The following is a 25,813-nucleotide window of genomic DNA, read 5'->3' as shown; positions in this document are numbered from 1 at the left end:
TCAGGCATGAATTGTGATAGAATACATGAATGCAAAGTTAGGTATTTTTAGGACTTCAGTATCATTTTAAGATTTTTTTTTTCCAAGTAGCATCATGCGCTGCCCTATTTCAAGGATCAAATGCTGCTTGAGAACTAGAATGTTTTTGTATTCTTTTTCTTGAAGACAAAGATCACACATAATGCATCAACATCTGGATGCACATGTATGCACCACTGGCAAATTCAGAAGTTCTTAAAAAACAAGGGCTGAATCCCCAGAAGCCTGTTTCACTCTTTCATTCTTTTTCAGAAGACAAATTTAATTCAGTCCACTTTTCTATGTGAGATCCTGCAAAACAGGTGTTCAGCTTCAGGAAAGTCTGTGTTCTCTGAAACATTAAATTTCCCATAGCTGTTTTTTTTACGAGAAATTTTTTTTTTTTTTTTTTTTGCTCTGGCATCTGCAGTCAGTTTTTTTCTTCTGAGTACTGGCTGTTGTTCCCAGAAACGTGTAACTGTGCAGTATTTTGGAAACTTCAGCTGTATTTGTACATTACAATTACTCTGTGCATCTGAAAGAACAAACAATTACCAACTTTCCCTTACATATGCCATTAGCTTTTGTTTAATCATTAGAGCAACTAAGCATAGATAGAAAATCTCTGTAGCCAAGGTTTCAAAAGTAATAGAAAAAGCAATCTCCCTAAGATTGCTAAGGCTAAGGCATTGAAGTCTTCAAAACTTATTTAGAGCCACACCATCTCCCAGAGTCAATCCAATCCTTACTAGGACAAAACAGAATAAATGCATTTTCTTTGACCCCTTGATGTTGTCTATCTGTAAGATCAGAATTTTTTATTTACAGGTCAATACAAGAATTTGAAACAACTACCTAGCAGTACGATAACTTGGCTCACAACAGATCTTCACTAATTCCTACAAACCCGATATTCTTAAAGGAAATACCAGAGGCATCTCAACTCTTTTTTTTTTGCTTTTAATTCAAAGACCACACTCGAGGCAGTTGGCCAACCAACGCAGTCTGTCAATTCCCACCTATAAATTTCCTTCATCTATGTTTAGTCCATGGTCTCTTTGTCCATAGATTTCCAACCTCTACCACTTGTGATACTGCCCAACCAATTGTATCACAAAGATAGATATCTTTTTTGCTATATTTTTCATGAATATATTCAGAATTTGGTTCTTTAAAAAAAAAAAAAAAAAAATTTATCTCGAGCTGTTCTGGTGATACAAAGTAGTAGCTGCTATTGACAAACAATACATAACAATATAGTTTACCTCATTACAGATAAGCTAGGAAAAATATCAGTGCATTAAATTTGATAAAGTTTCTCTTTTAAAATATATTGAATGCTGAAATAGATAACTAGATGAGGTTAAATTTTGCTTACAGAGTCACAAAGCAACCCAGAACATTTTTTGCTGTAAACAAGGAACATTTTAGCCCACATCATAAGAAAAACATCAAAAACAGGAAGTCTCCCAGAACTCTGCAGAGCCAACACATAAAAAAAGGGATTAAATGAGCACTCAGAAAATCAAACTGTGAGAGAAAAACAAAATGAATCATTAGCATTCTGCAAATACAAACTTGTAAATCTTTCTGTATCAGAGTCCTTTACAGAAAAAAAAGACTGTTTTACATTGTCTCCAAGTGTCAGTAGAAAAGATTAAAAAACAACAAAAGGAATGGTAACTAAATCAATAAGACCAGGACTAAGCATTCTAATTGCATAAAGAATGAAATCATTACATGAGATTAAGAGAGTTACACTGAGGTATAACTGTTCACTTAAAACAGAGTATATTTTTAACAGGATTTCTGAGGGCTATGAACTATTAAATCTGAATTTCATACAATGGAAATAGAAAACTCCTAAAATAAGGCACAGAAAACAACAATACACGGATTTATAATATAGTATTTTGGAATTTAAACTCAATTTTCTTGAAAGTTACCAGGAAGTCTCACAGAATTCTGTTAAGGACTGCACATTCCATACGGGAAACAGAAGAGTGAAACAGAACCATGGTAAAATTTTATGATGACAGTGTTATTCAATTCACAATCTTCTGCGATGTGCTGCAAACAGTGTTTGTGATGCTGTAGAAATGGACAATAAACTTGAAAGTGAAATGTACAAATGAGTGCAATGTCAGTATTTACATAACAAAAAGCAATAGTAACGTTGTGTAGGAAATCATGGATTCCAGAATGGCTAATACAACCCAGAAGAAACATCTTTGAAATGTGATAGCCTTTGATAATAACGTGTGCATACCCAGTAATAATCATAAAAGAAAATAGAATATTAAGAGCTGTTAGAAAGAGTAGAGAACAAAACAGTAAACATCACAGTGCTACCACATATAGCCTTGCTATGGGGCCAGTATGATAGAAGCATTATGAAAAAGGTGAACAAAGGCTGATGCATCACAATTTCATATTAAAAAAATAAAAAAAAAAAAAAAAAAAAGAGAGAGAGGGAGAGAAAGTTAAAAGGCATGAAATTAAGTTATAAAAATCCCAGTTCAAAACAAACAAGCAAACAATGTGCAACTGAGGGCACATTCAGGAAATATACTCTCACAGCAGCTATGGATATCAAAAATTTGCATGCATTTAAAAAGCTATGAGACAAACTGACAGAAGAAAAAAATGAAATTATTAAAACAGAAAGGTACAGCCTCTGAATCAAGACGACCCTCAGCCTCACTTGCTACGCACAAAGAGTGCAAGCTGGTAAAGTAGCACAAAGCATGTGCTCTGCTCTTCTACAGCTCTGCTGAAACATGCTTTGGGCCAGATGATGCTCTGCTACATAACTCAGTACATCAGTTCACCTTTTTAATTACTTTAATATACTCACCAAACAGACATATTCAGTTAGAGTATCCTGCGTACATTTATTCTTACTGCAGATTTTCAGATCACTTGCATCCACAGAGTCTGCAGTACGACTAAGCCAAAGCTCTTAAGGATTTGGATCTTCTTTTGAAACCTGTGGTGGAAACCTCACTCTGCCTTTGTGTTATGTAAAATAAGAGATTTTTTTCATTATTACCATTTGGGGATGGAGGGGGATTCCAGACAACAGACAGAAGAGGCATTCCTAGAAACATGAAAAAAACCCCACAAAGTTTATCACTTTGTTTACAGCTCTATCACAAGTACCTCAATCAAGACTAATGTGCTCAAAGATAAGACTGATTGTGTTAAGTAGTTTGCCTTGGTACCAGAAGTAGAACTTCCACATATCTATTTCTTGATTAGGCAGTACTAACACCACTGAATCATTCTCTTTACTCTATCTTCAGCTAAGTTTAGTCATATGAAAACTAAAGAGCTTGCATTGTTAAGTGAGGACCAGACTCTAGTCTCAGTGTATGTAAGTGTCTTTAGGATGAGTCGCAGTAACAGCTGAAATATGGTCAGACAAGCTAACTCACAGCAGAAACCAGGGCCAGAAATGAAAGTGGCAAGAGCTGGGAAGCAAGGCTGAGCAGATCAAGGGCAGGATTAGGAACCAGCACTGAGAGGAAGAGGAAATAGGATGAGGTACAGAAAGCAACAAATTGGATCAGGACTTAAGGCAACACTCAAGACCAAGAACCTAGAAAGAGCATCATTACAACTAAAAAGTATTCAGCTACCCATGCATCCTGCTCCATCTCCCATATGTTGAGATAGGTTACACTGATCAGCTAGCTCAGATGTCAGGCCACAGCCTTCTGAAAAAAACAAGTAATGGACAAACAAATCTCCCTGAGAAAGAGATGCCAAACTGACTGTGGAAGACACTGACTTTGTGGCTTTCAGTGACAGAGCGCTGAGCTAGCAAGATTAGTTTTGTAACACAAGAGCATCTTCTGCATCAGTAGATACTAATAGAGGACCCCAAGGAAATTTTTGTCAGTAATGAAGCCACATGTAAGCAGGAAGATGCAATCTCAAATGCCTGGGTGAGACACAAGATGGCCTGGCAAACATAGAAATGTTTAATGCATAGAGAAGCTGAGGGAACAAGGCAATCTCCATGACTTTCTCAAGATGGGGAAGATTTTACTCTTGGTGGGCAAACCAACTAGAAACCACAGACCATTGCATATTCTGTCTTTCTGATGCAACATTGCAAAATACTTCCTGACTACTGATCTTGCTTTCTTTAGCAAGATCAGTGTCAATTTTCACTACAAAAGGTGCAGATATACAAACCAAAAGATTCAAAATCACCAAGTTATTCTAAGCCATAACATAGCTTCTTTGAGATTTACTGATTCCTGGATCACTTGCTATTTACTAATTCCTGAATGTCTTTTCCAATGTCTTTCCTACTTTATCTAGTCTTAATCTGTTTTACTGGCTCTCAATGAAGCTTAAAAATGGAACTTTAGTCATTATTATATGACTGTTAATAGTAATCTGTTGATTTTATATGGTCAGCAAGTCTTTGAATCATCTTGTGTTTTGTGTCTTTAACTGTCAAATTCTCCTTGCAGTTCAGGCCTGGCAAAGGCGGTAGCACAATATAAGTTTCTCTGCATAAACCCCCAACAATGTCACGCATCTAGTCACACTGCAAATGATTCCAGTTTCCACATTCATTCATCCACCTTTGGCATTTTCACTGAGATCATTAGTATCAAGCAGTGAGTTTTGAAACGTGGAGGTAAAGATCAAACTCTTTTTATGCAGCATTCCTAGTCATATAGTACCAGACTAATTTTGAAGTAGAAACATACAATGCAAAGCCTTTCAATCCCTTGATAAAATGCATTGTCTCTTTCTAGGTATTTCAGAAGATGTATTGGAAACAGCAGCTATCAGGTTGCTTTTTAATTGTGCACTGTGGCCTTGGATTTCACTGCCTAATGACTGGAGATAAGTTATCCTACCTTGACGCAGTTCACAATAGGGTCAATAAAGACTTTTTTTTCCCCCACTCCTTAATCCATGTGATATGTGTTAGCTGTTATTTTAGTTCCGTATCCCACAAGGCTTTCCAAGCAATTCTCCAGACAAGCATATTGCACCCATCCCTGTTTACAGAAACAGAGCAGACTGTGTGTGTGACCACATTTGTTGTTCTGTTATGAAGTGGCTCTGTACAGGGAAAATAAGCCTTTAATTAAGGGCAGCTGGCTGTGATATTCCATAATACTGATTACAATTTTCAGATACAGATAGGGAAAATCAGGGATTTTCCTCATCCTAACTAAAAATCTGTTGCTAGTTTACCTCTTCAAGACAGAGTATCTCATCCCTCTCAACAGATCAAGAAAACAACTAAATTGTAACTATTTTAAAATCTTAAATGCTCAGTGTTCATATCAAAGAAGAGTTTTATGAAAGAAAGCCATGAAACATCCACTTTGTTACCATTTTGTTCTGCATATCCACTCAACCAATTGATCTCGTGATCTTTGGTAGCTTACGTATTGGCAGGTGATAAGGGCAAGTAGCCAGATGTACGTGTTTGAAAAATAAGAGATCAAGGAGGGAAGTATAATGTTGTCATTAAAATGATAGCTCCCACAAGCAAAATCTAGTCTTAATAATTTCACATCTCAGTTTTGAGTTAGCTTTGCTAATGCTATTCATTATCTGTCTTTTCATGAAATCTATTCCCTCAATTGAGTTTGACCATTGAATTTTGTTTGTAAATCTACAAACATTAACTTGCTAAGTGTTTGTAGAAAGAGACTGCAGAGATTAATAAGGCAAAAGATTAGGAGTAAGGAGAGTCTGAGTCCTAATCCCAGTTGAGCCATTTATGGCATAACCTTGGGGAAGTTACTTGACCTACACGTTTCTCATAAAACTCTGCTGGAAACTGGATACCTCCTGGACCTCAGAGAATACCAGGCACATCTGCTGAGGTCCTCTCAATTAGCAACCTCAGAATAATGGTAAGTGGGCTTGCATTATAACTGTGGGGTGCTACGCACATAAATACAGTTGAGGATTAATGACCTTTCTTTCCCTTCCTGGCAGGGCAAAACTGAAGTTAAAAGGTGGACTACACACCACACTTTGTGTCCAGTTGGTGGATATGTCATGAAAAATATAATGGCACACAGGAGGCAATTAGGTTTAAAAGGATTCCAGCTGTTCCCTTCTACCCAGCATTCTCTTGCACTTCCAGCAAGGACATTTATGAGATTATCTGATTAGAAAGATGAGATTTATGTAGCAAGACTCTGAACTGCCTCCATGATGAACTTGTTGCAGTTCATTATTATGGGATCAGTTCCATGCAACTGGAAGAGGCATTCTCTCTGAGAATGTGATGAATCTCAACTTTTCAGTATTGTGGAAGTCTCAGCAAAAAGTATCCAAGCAAAGTTTAGGATAAAGGGCATAACAGGAAAGAAGCAAAAGAAGAGGAGGGACCAGGGAGATTTTGTTAGGGAGCTACTGATGGCAAGTTAGACCAGGACTGGAAATTGTTGAAGCAAATTCAAGAGGGGAACAACAAGCCATGGGCAGGAGTAGCAGGACATTATGACTAGATAAATTACTGAGTCAAAGATAGTAAGACAAGCAGTCATAGCTAAGGAAAATGAGAGGGAGGAAAATCTTACTGACAAGAACCAGAAGGGGCAGAGAAAAAAACTGGAATTGGTACTGTGAAGAAGCTGAGGCAGAAAATTAGAAGTGGTGAGAGTCTGAGACACAGCCAAGTGTTTGTAAGCGAGAATGAAACCACAAGCCAGTGACAGAAGTGAGTCAATATGTTGCTGATAGAATGACTCTCATTTGGGGCACTTTTATTGAAGTTGGGAAATCATGTTTTAAAGTGAGTCCTTAAGACTCAAAGAATAACATCACTAAAGTGCCTCTGAAACCCCTAGTTTCACTTCTCTGTACAGATGTCCTGTGATGCCACCCTTGTTCCAATTTCAGAGAACAGCTCACCGTGGATTTGAAATAGGCTGTGTAGTGAAGAAGGACACTGTTTATGAGCCAGGAAATGTGAAGCAGACAGGACAGGGGATTACAACAGTAGGGACAGTTAATGCAGCTGCATATTATGCTGGAAAACACAGCTGTACTCCTTCCTTTTCTAGAAGTCCCCTGGTATGCTAACCGGTCCACTGAAATACCCTATTATCTGTTCAAATTTTCAGTCCTTTGTTTTCTGAATAAGACAGAATCAGTCTCAATGCTGACAAGTACACAGCAGTTTAATCTGTTATCCGTGCCAATGGGAAACATTGTTAATATGTACAACTGAGCTATCACACAATTCTGGGAAGAACTATTTTGCAATTTTCTTAAACTGGGCACCCAACAACAGTTCCAGTTGTATCTCCTTTTTGCCCTTGTTCCACTTCCATAAGTGAAAGACAATACAACCTAAAAGACTCTGATAAGACAAGTAATAATGAAGAGATAGATGTCGTAAACATCAGGGACGCATAAGGACATTCACACTTGTATCTTCCTAAAGGATTTAACTAAAGTGCAGAGAACAAGGTACAGGTAAAAGCATCATGCCGAGCAATGAGAAAGAAGCAACACAAGGAATAGCTGTAAACACTGCTCTTCCCATGTGCTGAATGAGGCAAGAATTCTGTAAGAAAGCAAGCCAGTCTGTTAGTGAGTTTTGGTCAATCCTGTTCCAGGCCACATTAATCAGTTTTGAATGTCAGACAGTTATAATTTCATCCCATGTCATTCAGCTCTTGGATAAAAGGACAAAATGAGCAAACATTTTCTTTTTTTTATGTGCTATTCATGTCATTATCATTCTTTATCTATGCAGAAAAATCATGGTCTATTTAATTTTTTTCATATAGATAATTGTTTTGCTTATACATTCTTTCATTTTCTTATTTAGTATTTTTCCAATAGTTCCTAAAATTCTGTCTCTTTTTTTAGTGGCTACTCAGCATTAATTTCATACTTTTATGGGTTTGCCTACCAAGAATTCTGAACCATACCAGTATTCATCATCATGTATTTAAAGTCGAGATAGATTTTATCATGTGCAAATATTTACCTTCACATATATTTACATGAATTTCATTGACCATTTAATCACATGATATTAGCATGAAACCTTTCCACATCTTTTAACAACAAACTAGAGGTTCTTTTGACTTTTTTTACTCAGTACCATCAGCAGATTTTCACTCTCTTCTGAAATCATTTGTCAATAATGCTCAGTAGTGCAACCCCCTTGGGAGGGTTTCAACCTCCCTTTGCCAATGAAACTGGCCATTAATTCTTACCACTGCACCTTTGCAGCTTCCCCATACCATTATTTACCACTCCCTTTCCCATCTTCAAAGCAGGGAGAATACTTTTTCCCTCACTCTGAGCAGCAAGAACTGCGTTTCTCAATCTACAACTACATCCTCTACGAAACAGTCTTGCTTCCTTCTCTGAGTTTGATGGGCAGGAAAAGCAGAAGAAAATGAGGATGCTAAGAAGGCACATTGCATCATCAATAATTGTATCAAGGGCTTGATACATAACACTCAGATAAGCTCTAAATATATGATGGATATTTGCCTTAGCAGAAGCCAAGGAGTAGTTAAGATAAGTATGCCAATTCTTGTAATATTTCTGCCAAGGAAGAAGAAGTAGTGTGAGAATGGTGACATGATATATGAGGCAGCCAGATCAAAGTTGCTTCATTTTAGAAGGAAGCAGCAAAGATACTTGTAAGTGTACAAAAGAGTGGATATGATTCAGCCTGCCAGTATATGGTTCATTCCATCCCTTGCTTGGAAATTTAAGGTCAGCCTTTTTATAGGTAGAAGAAAATTATGGGCAGTAATGTAAAGTGGAGGGACTCGTTCCCAGCAGTAACAGGTTTACTTACCTTGAATGTGAGAACCAAGTTATCAGGTACTTTTGTATTTGCACTCTGAATTAAAAAACAAACAAAACCACACGCACACAAGATACAAAGCGAGAAATATTTCAATGTACAGGAAGAATAAGTTGAATATAAAAAAAGAGGTATAGAAAAAAATATTGTATATATTAAGAAATTCCTAATCTCTCTAAAGAAGTCTATGTATTCAGAGAAGAAGTGCTAAGGATGGAAGATCAGTATAGAATAGGTAGTTCTTGTGAGCTGTGATTTTGGCATTCTGGAGTTCAGAAATCCTAGCAGAAAAAATAACATCTATGCATTGTTCTTAAAAAGAAAATAAAAAATAAAAAAGGAACAGAAACAATAATAAAGTAATCAAAAGTGCTCACGTGTTTTTTCTCCACAGTAGCAATGAGAAATCACATCTTTGTGAACATTTTGCAGATTGAGAACACAATTATGTAAAAGCTTCTAAGAGCATTTTCAACTCACACAAGTAAAAGCTTGCACGAGTTGCACATTCAGTAATGTAGGTAACAAATTCAGTGCATAATAAGGAAGACAGAAACCCTGTTGAGCAGTAGAACAGGTTATTTTGGCATCCCTAGCATCGATTCTATTTTGATATGTTGCCAACAAGGCAGTTGCAAGCAACTTTCCAAAGCCGCAGGTTGTGATACCCATGTTGCACTCAGCTGAGCATAATGTCCCTTTGTTTAAAATATTTGAAACAATGGAAAACCAATGGTTCCAGAACAGGTCACAGGAAAAACTGGGTCAGCCACACTGCATGTAGGGTTTTACAAGAGTTTGATGAAAGTGGTGGAGGTCAAAGACTTTGACAGCATGACACAGTCAAATGAGAGAAACACCAAGGAGTGTTTATCAGACTCTTGCAAAACCCTACAGACATCATGGCTGCAGGATACCTAAGCCATTACATAAGGCTGTTTGCTTTTTTTGTTGCTGTTTTATTGTTTGTTTTTTAAATTAAAAGAAAGCAGAGGTTTTGGACAAAGCCTTAGCACAAAACAGGCATATAACAGTTGCCATGAAACTGCTTCCTGCTGCTTGGTTACTCTATATCTATTGGTTGCAAAAACAGGATAGTACAACAACAAAAAAACAACAAACACACAAAACCAACCACCTTTATCACCACTGTCTTCTAAGAGCAACATACTGCAATACACTGACTATAAGATAACTGCCAAAACATGACATGGTAGTATGGGGAAGGGATGAAGTAGTTTTCCAGAAATAAAACTGTGAGCTCTGCCTTGGGCATTATGATCTGAAGAAATGAAACTGTGAGCTGAATACTTCACAGAAGGGATTAATCAATATCAAAGTTCTCCTGGAAAACAAGTCTCATTCTGTAATGGTATCTCTTCCTTGGATCCAGTTGGAAAGGAACTGCATCTACCCAGGCATGCAGAAAAGCCAAGTTGCATCAGTCACTGTTTGAAATGGCATAGCAGGACCAGCAGGATGAACAGTAATCAGCCTATGTTGAGTGGAAGAATTTCTATAAAATAAGGAAAGTTAAATAAGTAAGGAGTTTATGCCAGCTTGAAGCTCACTAGCCATTCTCAGCTACAGAGGTAGTTGCACTAATCAGAATTGAAGCATTTCTCTGCCCCATGGGTAATGCTCAGATAAGCAGTGGATCAGGAACAGACCATGCCAAAAGGCAGGAGTCCATTTCTTTAAGTGAAAGTCTTCTACCTTAGGTTGCATTGCAAGATTTAACGCAGGCAATTCAATACTAAAATACAAATGAATAGCTCTGGAGATGGAGGAAAAAAAAAAAAAAAAATCAGGAGAGATTCATTAATGAAGCCATCTGATCTTTGTTAGTGCCACAAAATGGTCGTTGTCAGAAGAAAGGACTATTCCCCATCAGACTGAGCAAGCCAAGGTGGCAGTGGGAGAGGGAGGCTCTCTCCAAACTGTTTGGGGTCAAAGTAGATTTTGCCTTGGGTATGTTCAGATTCAGCAGTGATTCTGAAGATTAACTGAAGCAGTCCAATTTATTATGTCACATAGGACTTGGATTTGCAGGAGAAGAAAGACTGTAACAAAATATAAAGAATGATTTTGCCCTAGAAGAATACTTTGCACTGTAGCTATGAGTTTAAAGCAGCTACATTCAGTTCAAGCTACCAAAGAAGATGAAAGCCAATAACTATGGAAACATTAACATCCTGTTGTAAAAAGCAATTAAAAAGAGCACCCTGTGAAATGGGCTAGAAATGGAGCTTTCAGTGCACCAAGATTTCAGTGCACCAAGCGCAAGGACACTTTGCACTTTCCTTCCCATGGTCTTTCTATTTCATCTTGTACTTCACTGTCAGAGGGAAAAAAACCTCAATTACTCTTCAATCACTTACGTGCTACATTTTCCTTAAGCATCTTGACCTTTTTCTTCCTGTTGACTAAACATGCAGAAAAATGTGCTAAATCCCTATTGATTGAAACTGCTTTATTGCTGCAAGACAATTACTGTTCTGTATTTCCAAAACAGACAAAATTCTTCAGTTCTCCCAGTGTATTTGTTCCAAGGAAACTTGTCATGGATTATGATAAACATGCAGAGATCTAAGTGTAACATTTTAATTCTGGTGGGATGTTGATCCCAGCCTGAAGCCATATTTACTTCTTGAAGGACTGCATGATTTCCTCTCACCACCACCAGATGATCTTCATGAAGGACATTCAGTCTCCCAATGAAATCTATATGCTTTTTTCTCCCACAACAGAGCTTCAAGATTATAAAGCTTAAGATGTAGCCAAAGCATTTAACTGTAACTATTAAAAAGTAAATAAATCAGAAACTTACTGGAGATGTGTTTACGCAAAATTTTGCTTGAAAGAATACAGTCACGATGAAGAGCAAGTTCAGACTAATTAAGAGATACGGAATCACGGAGATCATGTTTGCCTTGATTTGCAATAAACGAGAAGCCAGCGAGCAATTTCCCATTTTTAGTGAAAGCACTACCCTAACTGAACATAGAAGAAATTTCATTTAAAGCAGAGATATGATATATTATATAAATAAATGATATAAGAATGTGCAGGCAACACATCCATAGTTTTCTGAGGGCTCAGCCAGCTCTAACTGCAGTAGAAGAGGTCAGACTAGAGAGGGGTGGTGGTTCAGCTTGAACTACAGCTGTAATAAAGAGTCATAACCCTAACGAGTAGAATGTTCTGTCTCCATTCCCCTCCATTCCCTGAGTGTGGAACAGGACAGCGCAGGAGACATCAGCATGGCAGGAAAGGATTTCTCATCGTCCCAGCACTCTGCCCATCTAATTCAAGTCAAAATATCACTTCCCACAGTTCCTCTCTTTTCACTAATTCATTATTATTGATCTGATAGAGCGCTGTCTTCAGAAAGCAGGTAATGAGAAGATGCAGAGGGCTGAGCTGCTTGTCAGCCTATGGCATGCTTCATCTCTGGTCCTAGTGTTCCCCCTAGGGGTCAAAAAAATAATTGTTTCCAAATCTATTCCCATACATGCCTGCCAAGATGACAAACTGAAATTGGAGTGCGAGTTCTGAGGCACCAGCACGTATGTAAGCTGGTCTTAGGCTAAGATTCATCTACTATAAATTGTCAGGTTGTCATACGCGTCCATTTTCTCCAGCTTAACATATCTATCCGCTGAGCATAAGCTTGAGGCTGAACTCAGCTCTGACAAATTTCCAGTTCCTCAAACCTCAGATGGAAGGCTTTTCAGTTTGCTCAGAACACTCATGCTTCACAGGTTTTTCTCTCTTTTTCCATATATTCATCCCCCTCTCCCATAACATCCATGCTTTCATGTCCAGGCACTGAAGAGAAAACTAAAAACAAGTACTGTTAATTCAATAAACAAAAATTCATATTATCAACGTGCATTGATATTTATTATTATTATCCAGCTTAAATTTCACTAGATTTAGGAAAGCTGCCCAGCTCTATTACTAACTAAATGCATAAATTCTAGGAGGACTGAATCTTCTGCATCTTCCTCACAGTGATTACATACTGATTATAACAAGACTCTCAAGAGAACAGATACAGCAACAGAAGCTCCTTGTTTGATTGCTCTGCTGCTGCTTGGCAGCATTTCACTGTATGCATACCCAATTTCACACACATCCACACACAAATACATATGCCTTCTGTTCCGAAGACTCAGTCAGTGGGGCTCTAAGCCACCAGTTTGTCAGCTACTGTGAGCAGATGAACTGTGCAGCTTAAATAGACAGGCACCAAGAGGAGTTCCAAAGGAGTTCACCTTAGTATTTGATGGCAACTGAGATAGATTCTTGGTGACTGGGACTGAAAAAAACGTACATGTACAAACCCAGAAGGCAGAGCCAACAGAAACCTGAGAGTACAGTCTTGTACAGCGCTTTCACAAGCTTTTGGCTGTCTACTTGGGAGTGTAGCTATTTAGTCACAGGCTGCATCATTCAGTGATGATACTGGCACCGGCACTAGTTTCTCACCATGGCTTTTCACTAGATCCCACTCAATCTGGGCATCACAGGAGACTTTCCAGGATAAGTGTTTTAGAGCCAACTGAGGTTTATAGCAACACCAGCCTTTTCAAGCCAAGACATGATTCATTAGGAACAAAATCAAATATTTAAGCACATAGCTTAAGTGTTCAAAAAAAGTCCTCATAGCCTAGCCTGCCAGTTTTCCCTGGTTCAGTGGGGCTCCCTAAACTCTGCCTGGAATGCAGATACAAATTTTCAGGGGCAGCCCCATGCCCTGAGGTCTGATGGACTCATCCAGCTCTTAAGACTCTGCCTGATCAGCGCACATTATATTTAAAGGGACAGAGATGGTATTCTCCAGAGCATACCACAACCTCCCTGCTCACATACTGGCAACTCTTACTCAGTCATTCCTGCCACATTAGGCGTGATTCAGTGATTCTCAACCAGTCCATTCAATTATCTGGGGAGAGGCCAAACCACTGAGATCAAGAGTCAGCAATTTTTAATTTAGTAGGTATTTGAGTCACACACCACTTTCCAAAACATTTCTCCCTGCTCTTAGCTGCCTCAACTTTCAGCCTCATTTAATTTTTTTAAATTGAAGATGGTAATGTGTCAATAAGGAAAAGAGGTGTCTTCAATACTTTTAGAGGTAAAAAGAACTCTGGCTAAAAAGATTAAAAATTCTGGCTAGTATTAGATATTAGAATAATACTAATGAATGTATATTCTTGCAGTCCTTCTGTCAGCTCTGAAGAATCCCAAATTATCAAGACTCCAAAACAATCCTGACAGCTTCTACAAGTGTGTTTGGTAAAGTACTCTTTAATTTCACAGTTTAGAAGACAGATACATAACGTAGTTTCAACAGAGGCAAAAGAATCAAAATCACAGTGAGAAATGCATAAATGATATAATCATAATAGCTAAATCCATGAAAAACTGGCAATTCTCCACTGCTCTTTAGCTAAAATCAGTAATCACAATGGCACATTCAAAATGGCTAAAAATGTTAGTAAGGTTCAGTTGGTAGAATGACCACAAGATTAAAGAATTTACCACTTCACTCAAGTATGAAGATGATCCTGAAATTAAGGCACTTCAATGCATTCTCAGAGTTGAAATCACTTTCAACTTGGGAAAATTTCATCACTTCCATACCTCTTAAGATATCGTTCTGTATATCGTAACCCCATTTCAAGTGAGGTACTTCAAAATACTTTGTGCATAAACAAACCTGACAGGCTTCTTCATAGCAACTGCTCTGTTACACTCTTGTCCATAGTAGGTAAAAGATAACTGACTTCTCTTTCACAGTGGGGCAAACAGCTTCATACCACATTATACTTCATAATATTAAGAGCCCACAAAGACTGTTACTGCAAATGACCCGTTATCTATCACAGATACCTATTCAGCATCTCTAAGCTTATCCTTAACTCCCTAAGAAGCACACACACATTTTTGTCTTTAATTTTTGTGCAAAGGGCAGTTAACATCAACATCCTGTGAAGTAAAACCTGCCTGCTTTTATTTCATTCCCATTATTCTTAGTCCTAAATTACTCTGAGACAGTGTGGCTTTGTTTTCTGCACATGTCTTCATTTAAAAGAAACTTCGTAGGTTGCTCCAAAAAGTAATGCCTACTATGCAAAAAGCACAATAATACTACTTGACAGAGCAAATTTCCAGCTACAAAACACTGTTTTTCAACATAACCATCACCATCAGCTATGCATTATTGCCACTAATGAATAAGAGCCTGCACACTGCACTCACATACATCTGCAAGAACAGAGATGACCAGCTGTTGCCGCCACTGAAACCCACCATGCACTGCCTTGCTGTGCTCACATCCACTGCTTGGTCTCCATAAATACTCAGTAAGCATCACTGAATGTCAATGGGTGCAGTTTTTTCTGCATGGAGGGAGGAATTCAATGACACACCTTTCCTTCATACACATTTCCGTATCAGACACCGTTGTGTCAGACTGCCCCTCTGCTGCCATCTGTCACACAGCAACAACATGTAATGGAATACTGGCAGTAAGGTTCAGCTTCTGCTGCCATACCACCACCATCAGCCTCTGGTTTCATAGGCCAGACATAATAACACTGGAGGCACTACTTTCAGAGCAGCCCTTGTATTATACGCATGTGTTATTTACCCAGATATTTTTGCTAACAATACCCAATGTCTGCTTTTAAGATACATAAACATAGATTCTGAGATGAAATATAATTCTACACATAGGCTTAGAAGCTTTCCCTTAGTAGGAATAAATCCTTAGCAATGAATAAAGAGAGTTAGGAAGAGAGCTCTGGTTCTGTTTGTTTGTTTTGCTTTTTAATATATTGTTTCCTCCTTCTGTATAAACCAGGATGCCCCATGAATACTACTGAAAGAGCAAAATCACTAGGTGTGATTGCAAAATTAAAGGGCAAGTGACAGTACTAGATTTGACAGTTCTATAAACAGAAACACTTCATTTACCAAGAAGAGGGCCAAAGCAAGTACAGCAGATTTCAGCTCAGTGCCTCCATTACTCCTGGGCAGAGCATCGCACACAGGAATCACATCAGTTCTGGCAGCAGCCCCTAACCACGCTCTTCTGAAATGCCAGTCCTTGCAGCAGCCAGGAGCATGATGTTCTCCTAAATCCATTGGCTTCATATTGCCAACAGCCTATGGCAGTTAGTGTAAGTGTAGTTGGTAACTTACTGAGGATATCAGGATATTAATGCAATGCAGAGCTGCAAGCTACATGGAGGAAAGCAGCAATATCTGGCTTTCCACCAATAGTTCCTATCCTGCATCACTCCTGATGGTGGAGGTGCCTGATTACTCAGACAATGAATATATTCTCTGTATCCTCAAAACAGCGTGTATACATAACCATTCACTCTTCAGCTTTGGAAGGAATTTGTTTTCCTCAATTATATCATTAATATCCCAGATAAATAGATTCTGTCTGATAGACAGCTATTCACATGGCAGCTACTCTCATAGCAGGGAACAGGAATGGTACCAGAACTACTCCTGGTGCACAAGGCACTGAAAGTAACAAATTACCCAGTAAAGACTGTACAGATTTTGACAACTACAAAACAAATCTTTCAGTGTCAAATTTTTCAGTAACTTTAGTGGGAACAGAACTGTTATAGTAACCAACATCGAACTTTAAAATATGTATTATTAATATCATCAAATTAAACCTTGGTGATATGTTCAAAGATGACATGTTTAAAGTATGGTAATACAGGCTTTGAATATATTGGTTTTTATTAATTCCACTCTTTTCCAGCCAGTTGGCAGCAGGACAAAGTTAAGCAATGCTTTCAGGGCAGGCCCTTGACAGATGAGCAATTACACTGGAATGTTACTCCTGAGAACTCTTTCTAAATGACTTGAACAATAACTTGTGTTATACTGCATTTTCCAGAATGACATCTTCTCCTCATATCAAGCTGTTAGTGAAGTAAGTAGGTTGGTTGTTCACAAGAAAATCCTGATTCAGAATTGCATCATTTTTTCTGCTACTTCAGAAAGAAGCTAGAAACAGAACAGTAGGACAAACACTGGTCTTTTGCAAAACTCTTCAGCTTATTCAGCTGCTCCTTATGATACATAGAAATAGGCCCATTCCATAACACCGTAAAAGTAACCTCAATATACTTGTGCGTATTTATGTTTCAATAATCCAAACTTCAAAATAGTTGAAAACAGATGTATGCACTGCATATAACTTTCCCTACATTACAGTTTCCCTACTACATGATTTGTGGAGCATTACAGATCCATGGTGATTTCTTTGATCATATATTGCTGGCTCACAGCCACATATTCTCTAAACTGTATCTTAAGTGAACACGCATTGCTATTATTTAATTTTGCACTGTGATTGATGTAGACTCAAGGGAAACACAAAATCTTGGTTAAAGGCAATAGGGACAGTGAAATAAAATTTCTCCTGTAGTGGGGAGGATGTTGTAGCTAAGCTGGATAGCTCTCAATTCACTTTGTGTTCTGCAACCTCAGAATATTTAACTGTTTGCCCTCATCTAAGGGTAGACCATTAATCAGCCTAAAACATATATTTTGGCTTTGAAAAACACTGACAAACCACTAGAGAAAGGCTGTGAAATAATATTCAGCATGACCTAAGTTGAACTCAGAAGCAAAAGACAGTAGATTCTTTTATTACTTCTCCTGAGGTTTTTTCTCTCTGAGTTCAGTCAAACTATTGTAGTTCTACAAAGTCAAGCAAAAAGGGGACTATTCTATCCTTTAAAAATAATTTTATTCTTTTTCATTGACAGTAGAATAATCAAAGCTTTTTTTTTTTTTTTTTTTTTTCTCCAGTAACTGCAGTAAAGGTTGCTCCTCCTTATATTCTCCTTAAGATGAAGCATGCCATCTCAACTTATATTATTCATTTGATTCTAATGGAGACACTGGAATGAGTTAGCTTTACAAGATTATTTGTTTCCAGTAATTGCATTGCATAAGTCTCATTGAACCATTTGAACCACAGCCGAATTCTTCACAGAACAGGGAAGTGAAACTCAGAAACACAAAATGTTCTTACGCATCTGTCAGACCAGGCTTCCCCAGTCACTGACTGCAGATCTATATCCTGTTGGGCCAGCCAGTAGTGGAAACCTGATCACATTTTGAATTCATTGGAAAGGTAGCAGTATAAACTACAGAGTACACTGGCCTTATAATTTTAGTAAGCCTCACATTGGCTGCTTAGAGAACAGATGATTCCTGTTCATATACAAAGTAACTGAGTACTAACAGATAATTCTAACCAGTACTAGCATAACCAATTAAATTCTTTAAACAAAGCTGAAAGGTCAGTGTGATGTTATACTAGATCAAAGCTTTGGGTCACACAGTAACACATTTTTAAACCACTTGTAGGAATCCAAAAGTTGACTTTAATATTTAATTAAACCATAATGCAAACTGACTCCAGTATGTGTGGTTCTGTCCCTGTAGCATCATACCTCTGGTCTTCATAATCTCATAAATTTAAATCTATTTTTTATTCATTCATTATTTCCACTTCTAGATCAGAATTACAGAAGTTCTCATTTGAAATTTTTAACAAACATTGTCAGACAAAAAAAAAATAATCAAACGGTTGGAAAAATCACTACAGCCTAACATGCTTTTTTTCCATACGTAGTCTGTGATCTACCATAACATGTTGATCTAACAATGAACAATAATATACTTTCAAAAGCCAACTTTTCCACGGCAACCCCACCCAAGCTCATCAGTATCTGAGCACTGCTCTGATCATCAGAGGACTCACCAGTTCCTGGCCATTCCTATCCCTATTCTGCTCTTTTCCACCTCCATTCCAACATATGCTCCCCACCTCGATCAATCACACACAGCCATGTAGTCACACCAACATTACCATGCTGCATTTGCATTCACCCTCCGCAATCCAGAATTCTTGATCCACTACAGCACCACCTGATTACAAAAAACTAGCTTTGGGCATGTAAACATCAACCCATGCAATGGGGTAACTTTAAATTGAATCATTCATGTTTGCAAAACTTTTACAGGGGATCAGAACTCCATTCAATTCAATTCTGGTGGTTTTGGGGAAAAACAAACAAACAAAACAAAACAGGCAGGAACCACTGAAAAACTTCCAAAGCGCAACAGATTTTTTTGCAAATATAAAACACCCAGCAACATCAAATTATTTCTTATAAGCAATACTTGCTCTAATTGCAGTCACATACTAAGCAAAGGAATGACTCAAACACAAAAATTGACTTTTTCCACCTATTTTGAAATTGTTGGACTGCCACTTAAAAAAACACAAGCTGACATTTCTTAAGACTGAGGCTATTAGTCAGAGAAGAAACATTAAGTGCTAGTTTGTTTTCTTGTCAAAGATAATCTTGAACCAATTTAAAATATTATGCTGACATAGAAGTGTTTATTTACCATGCTGATATTTGTAACTTCAGACTGAGGTTCATATAGTTTTTCTCATATACAACGTTCCTCACTCAAATCAATAAGTTAATGTGACTCCATTTTGCCAACAGTAGGAAGAGATGGTTTTTATTCATTGTTCTTAACATAATTATGAATGGGGCAAGAAAGTAAACACGTGAGTTTATAAGGAATTGTGCATACAACCCAGTTCAAATTGCAAATCCACCAAACAGAGGTCATAGACAGCTCTGTTCATCCATGTCTGAAGTTTTTTATGGTGCTGAATGGGCAATGTCTCATCAATTCCACTCATCTCTTACACAGGGTGATGAAGATTGCCCATTTCTTTCTAGAGCAGAACCTATCTTGATACAGTCTGCTTCCTTACTGTGTTAAAGAAACAGTCAGCGCTGATCAGTTTCAACCAATAAAGCACCTGTTATGGGCACTGCTTTTATACAAGTCTGCAAGTGTGTTCTTCAAACAGTACCAAATGAATACCCTAACACAGTACAGGGTCACAGTCTCAGACAGGAGTACCAGTGATAATGTACTGTGAAACCAAACAGTTAGGATTCATTTTACCATTCTATTCAGATATTCTTTCAACTGAACTGTTAATACACTTTTTAAGCAAATCATCACAGTGCTTTTAACATTATCCAGATGGAGGTCTGTCTCTGCATTGTTAATGACACAGTGGGTGTAATGACTCACAATGCAATGAGTGAAAATACAGAGTACTGACTCATGTCTCTTAAAAACATGTCTCAGCTAGATGTTTTGCGACTAGGTAATTATGCATTGAATAGCATAAGATGACATTAAGAAGCAATGGTGAAGTGTCTGTCCATAAAGTTGGGGAATGGCATATCCACACATCAACCAGACATACAGACATCTGCTCCCTCAATACATGACCATGTGACTGGCAGTAAAATATGTCTTGAATTATTTTATCATAGTAAGACCTAAAGAGTCTCTGATATATCAGAAGAAGAATTTACCATAGTCATCACTGCTACAGAACAAGGTCCCAGATACCATTGTGATTTATGATCAGATTAGGGTACACTGTTTCTACATACTACAACACCAAACTACAGCCCCGTCACTACCAAGGCATCAGAACAAGGTTCAGCACTTCTAAGCTATGTAACAAGCAGCACAGTACTTGAAACACACACAAACCCTATTGGATTTGGCAGGATTTACCCTGGCAAGCATCCTGGAAGAAAGTGCTAAACCAGCCAGAACAACAGGGAGGCTAACAGCAAGCCAGACTGCATTAACAGGACCTTAGCAAGAAGATGAAAAAAGTGATATTACCCAAGTGATATTACCCCCTACTTCATACTTACTGAACCTCATCTAAAAGACTGCATCCAGATTTGGGACTCCCTCCTCCCTCCAGCATAACAACATGGACTCACTGCAAAAAATTCATCAGGTGGCCACCAAGCTTGTTGGGAACTAGAACATTTCCTCTAAAGAGAGGCTGAATGATCTGAGCTTCTTCAGCCCACAGAAGAGACAATTCAGAAGGACCTAATAGCAGGCTTCCCTCATCTGAAAGAAAGCAGAGAGCTCTGAGTATTCCGGCCTCACCCTGCACATGAAAATCAGAACAGAGTTAAACTCAGAAAGCCTTTAGAAAAAAGAAATATATATGTATTGATGGTTACTTTCAGTAGTAGCAGCTAGGTTTTCATTAGCAAGAAACCGGACCTGTGAAGTTTTCTGCCTGGATACAGAACTGACAACCAACTAGTCAAACACTTCAATAAGAAGCACTGCAAAGATCAAGTCTTTCCTAAATTCCAGTCAAATGAGCTGAAGCCTTCCAAGCAGGAAGTACGTACATATGTTTGAGATGCAAAAAATCTTTGGGTCTTCATAGTTATTTCCTAAACTGTGTGTGACTTACAGTAAAAAAAAAAAAAAAAAAAAAGAAAAAAAAAAAAAAAGAAAAAAAAGAAAAAGAAACCCCTCAGTGCAAATTATATCCATCAGCACTATTTCACTTACATGAGTGTTTTCTTCACCCAACACATTACCAAAAATATACATATTTATCTTAACGCCAAACAAAACATTCACAGACACACTTTTTTTTGCAATAGCTTCCCAGAGGATGGGAAAACACTTAAAGCCAAACTGCTTATCAAAATCCTTCGAGAAAGCATGTATCATTCAAGCCAGAGAATTCTTGGGTGCCTTTTCTCTTAATAGTTGTATTAATAACTAGAGACAGCAGCTCCAAAGGTTATTTATCAGCTATGTTCAAACACAGTAATCACATTTTAGTAGCTGTTCTGGGAATCCAAATCCCTAGACAACTTTTAAAATCTTACCCACAGAGTACCTTTAACATTCAATACAGGCATTTACAAACACAGCCACAGATTACTTCCAGTAGGAGACAGCCCCACATTAATGCTTCTAAAGTGTTACAACTTAACCGACGTGCTACATTTCATCTACCACCGTGTTGCAAAGAACTCCGAGAGCAGCTACAGTCCTGTCTTCAGAATGATTCATTCTTTTAATTAAATGGCTCTGAAATTTTACTGCTATGAATGTCATCAAATGCAGCCTTTGTTTGAAAATAAGATCAACAAACACAGTAGTGAAAACAGAGCTAACTTTCCCAGCCTTAAGAAACACAGGAACTAGGCTTGGATCAGTTTTCTTTTTAAAGATTTTTTTTTTTTTTTTTTAATAAGTTTCACAAAACTGAGGTTTTCTTATACTGTAACTTCAGAAACAGCCCTTCAGAAACAACATTTCTATGTTACAATTTTTTATTCAGATGAAAATATCGAAACAAATGTAAGACAATAGGCACAAAACTAAAACAATGTGTCAGTCTTTAGAAACTGTTAGACTCTGTGGTTAATGTGCCATTAACATTAAATACAGTGTACAGAAATGGATCCTTCTATATTAGGAGGAGGATTACGTTTCTAATGTAGAGAGACTGCTGTTCTCAAGATCAGAGTATTTGCTGTACTTGGCAATTACTTGCAATTTCTCAATTTGTATTTTAAAAGATGTTTCTTTTTCCAGAGGCCAATGAGAACCACCAAAAACGTAGGGAGAAAAGTAGCTTAAACAGAAATATATGTATCAGCTCTTGACATATAGAACCTCCCAGTAACTATAAAGACAAGTCTGCTCACCCATCATGTCTGAATTTGTGTTGGGACTATAATCTGTGAATTACAGGTCCATAAATTCTACAACTTCAGTAGCTTTCCCATTAGAAGATTCCACAAAAATGTTACAAGCATTTTAGTCCAGATTTTACAGGTTCCGTTCTACGCTGTTTTGGATATCATTCAAGGTCATATTTTTTTCTTGGTGAATTCCAAGAATAACATTGTTTCTTGTTACCTAGCACTTTTTCAAAGCACATAGAGGAGCTCTCACATCCAATCCTACTTTCCCCTTGAGACATAAGTATTTTCTTAGGTGATTCATGGCCATACACAGAAAGAGAATACGCATTTTAAAATGGTTTCCTAACATTTATCTACAGTTTTCTGTTCTCACAGATTCCATGTACTACACATAAGTAGAAAACTTCACACTTCCAGTTTCTTACCAACAAAGGCCCTACTACCAGATGAATACCTAATGAAAGTAATCATTCATATCCTCTGTTTTTTCTAAGAACTTGCTAAGTTTGTTCTGCTTCTGTCCTGGCTTACATATAGGAGGACTAAGCAGGAATACTTAGAGCAATGAACACCAAAAGCAGATAAAATCAGCACCAGTTAAACTTTTAGGATCTGTCCACTTTTAGGACAGGTCATAAGACATGCAAAGAAGCTGCAGTAACCTATCCACATTTCATTACCACTATTTCCATTTCCATTTAAACTCTCTAAACCTTGACAGCTCTGGACTCTGAAAGCAATCAGCAAATTCGCTTACCTCATAAAATTTGGAAACTCCAAGAAGACTCTCAGTTCTTCCAGTCAAAAGTTAAGGTGCAGAGATGCGTAGGTCCTGCAGGTAACAATGTAGCTGTACAGAAGTGCTCTGGCTTTCTCAATGGGGTGATTTTCTGTGAAAAGAACAGAGGCCACCTCAGAAGAGAAATACCTTCGAGCTAACTACACGGCATTTCAGCTTAGGTCGTGCACTTATGAAGGACATGAACAATCAAGATGTGCCCAGAGAAGAATAACAATTGGAGGTTTAGAAATTATGACCTGTAAGGAAAGATAAAATGATCAGTGATTACTGCAGCTAAAGAAACAATGGAAGAGAGGCATGACAATACAGTCTTCAATTGTCAGTTCTCAGTGTCTGTGGTTTATAGGCAGTAAAAAGCTTGACCCATGCACCAAACATTAATAAACTATCAAACATAAGGACAATGAAGCACTGTCATGCACTCTTCATAGAGATTGTGATCTCACCTTACTGCTGTCTGGGAGATCAGAAAAACGCATGACCAGAGCAATTCCGGCCTCAGGCAAGACTGTGAGACTCTTTCCAAACCTATTTTCTGACTGCATGAAAAGGAGACACACATGAAACTGTTTGCAAGATCAATAATTTAATTGAAATACATTGTAATTTGTGCCTACCAAAATTTGAAATAATGAAGCATTACAGGGATCTGAAATGCATAGCTCCACAGCTCAGCTCTGTAGCACAGCAAGTAACCACAAGTGAGTGTTTTTCCTATTAAGACATATAAATAAAATAGCCCATAGCTTTATCACAATATTTCCTACACAGGTCAGACAACTGAGAAAGAAGCCAGCATACATCTGTCCATTTTTCCATCTAATACTTCAGGAACAGACTAATCCACGCAGTCTTTAGGAAGCTCTAAGGAAAGCAGCAGTGCTAATAACAGCAATTTCTCCCAGGACGTAAGAGTGAAAACGTCCCTATTTGGGCCCATTGCAGCAGGTTTCAGCACATCAGAATTTATTAGTTTCCTCTTTCTCAAGCAGACAACACATTTTCAAAGATTAAAGATACTGTCAATGACCACAAGCCCATTAGCAACCTGTGGCTGAGTTGGAATACAAATTTTATTTTACCTTTCTTCAGGAATCAATAATTCCTGGAAAAAAAACTGCGTACTTGCTCTGCAAATATTACAATCAGCTTGAGCATGCACTTGCATTTCAAACAATTGAGTTTTCCTCTCAAACTTCTTTTTCTTCAGGAAGCTATGCTACACAACAGAACAAGATATACCAAAATGTGCCTTAAAAAACAAAGATTTCCAAATACCAGCACCATTCCCCAGAAGAAAAAGGGAATTTTACTGAAATCCATGTGATTATCCACCAAAGTCAGAAATATATTTGTGTAGGAACAGGCTACTTCAGTCTTGGTTACAGAGTCATTAAACTGGTTCTGTCAAACAGCTGGTTTCTATTTTCTTAATTAAGGAAAAGAATCATGTCTAAACACAGGCAGAAATATAAATTTAAATCTACCCCCTCAACATAAATTGCATCCAAAGCATTTATTCTCCATCACTTTGCATGACTTGTTGTACCAGGTTGAACGCCCTCGTTAGGCGTCTGTTTGGATATTTGACAACAACTTTAAGACATAAACCACTATAAAGAACCGAGTATTTTGGAAGACCTCTAGAGCAGGTTGCCAACCAGGGGAAACCAGGTGGAAAAAGCCCTCCTGGAGCAGGTGCAGGAGCTCGTTTGGGCAACAACTCCTAGCAGAGCAGAGGGCCGTTCTCTCAGGTGCAGGAGCACGGATTAAGTGAGGGCACACCCAGCTGCAAACCTTCCTCCTCGATTTGGTCAGTCCCACACTTGAGGGTCACGGCTTTCTGCAGCCCAAAAGGTGCGTTTCCTTCACCACTTCACTAACAGCCTGAGGTGCAGCACTGACACGAGCAAAAAGGGGCAACGAAAAGCTCACAGCTGAGCCAGGGAAAACAAGAAAAAGTGGTAACAGGTGAAAGTTTGCTATCTGCACGTAAATATGAAGTTTTGTAACTTTTATTAGTGGTATTTAACCCAGTGGGACATAACTTCGCGTACTTTTTGGCTCTCCCAAACATCTCACGCTCGAGGCTCAGCAGAGCCCCGCGCTGCCCCGAGCTCCTTCATACAGCCGTCCCAACGTCACAAGACGAAGAACCCCACAGCTGCGGAATCGAAACGCCCAAACCGCCCTCAGAGCGTTCGCTCAGTGGGCAGGCCCACAGGAAAGGCGCACACCGCCCACTTCAGCGCCCGGATCGCCCCGCCGCCGGGACCCGTTCCCAGTGAGGCCGCCCCAAGGCGGGCCCGCGTAACGGCTCCGCCCCTCCCCCGGCTCCTTACCGAGAGGTGGCTACGGCAGCTCCGCGGGCCCAAAGGCTTCCCGCGCGTGGCCGCGGACAGCGGGGCTCGCCGCGCCCCTGTGAGCGCCGCGCTCCCATTGGCGGCCGGCGGGCGGGCCGCGCTGTAAGGCAGCTAGCGATTGGCGGCGGGGCGGCCGCTGCCCGGCTTTGTACAC

At 38.6% G+C, this 25,813-nt stretch overlaps 1 protein-coding gene across 3 annotated transcripts in view; it reads right to left on the bottom strand.

The window, feature by feature from the left end:
- ZNF518A (zinc finger protein 518A) overlaps window positions 1–25,746 on the bottom strand; it is a 36,371-nt gene extending 10,625 nt beyond the window's left edge. Inside the window, exons 1-3 of one of the 3 annotated variants that reach the window (XM_048945787.1) lie at window positions 25,639–25,746; window positions 23,743–23,835; window positions 23,252–23,384 (exon numbers count right to left, since the gene is read on the bottom strand). The gene's annotated coding sequence lies outside the window, so the exon portion shown is untranslated. Of the gene's footprint in view, window positions 1–23,251; window positions 23,385–23,742; window positions 23,836–24,378; window positions 24,628–25,638 lie in introns of those variants that run through there. The other 2 variants (XM_048945785.1, XM_048945786.1) reach the window with 2 other exon arrangements.
- Between the last annotated feature and the right edge of the window lie 67 nt (window positions 25,747–25,813).

Source organism: Lagopus muta, chromosome 5 (assembly GCF_023343835.1).
Source record: "Lagopus muta isolate bLagMut1 chromosome 5, bLagMut1 primary, whole genome shotgun sequence".
Classification (NCBI taxonomy): Eukaryota; Metazoa; Chordata; class Aves; order Galliformes; family Phasianidae; genus Lagopus; species Lagopus muta.
This window is presented reverse-complemented; position numbering and strand designations above follow the sequence as displayed.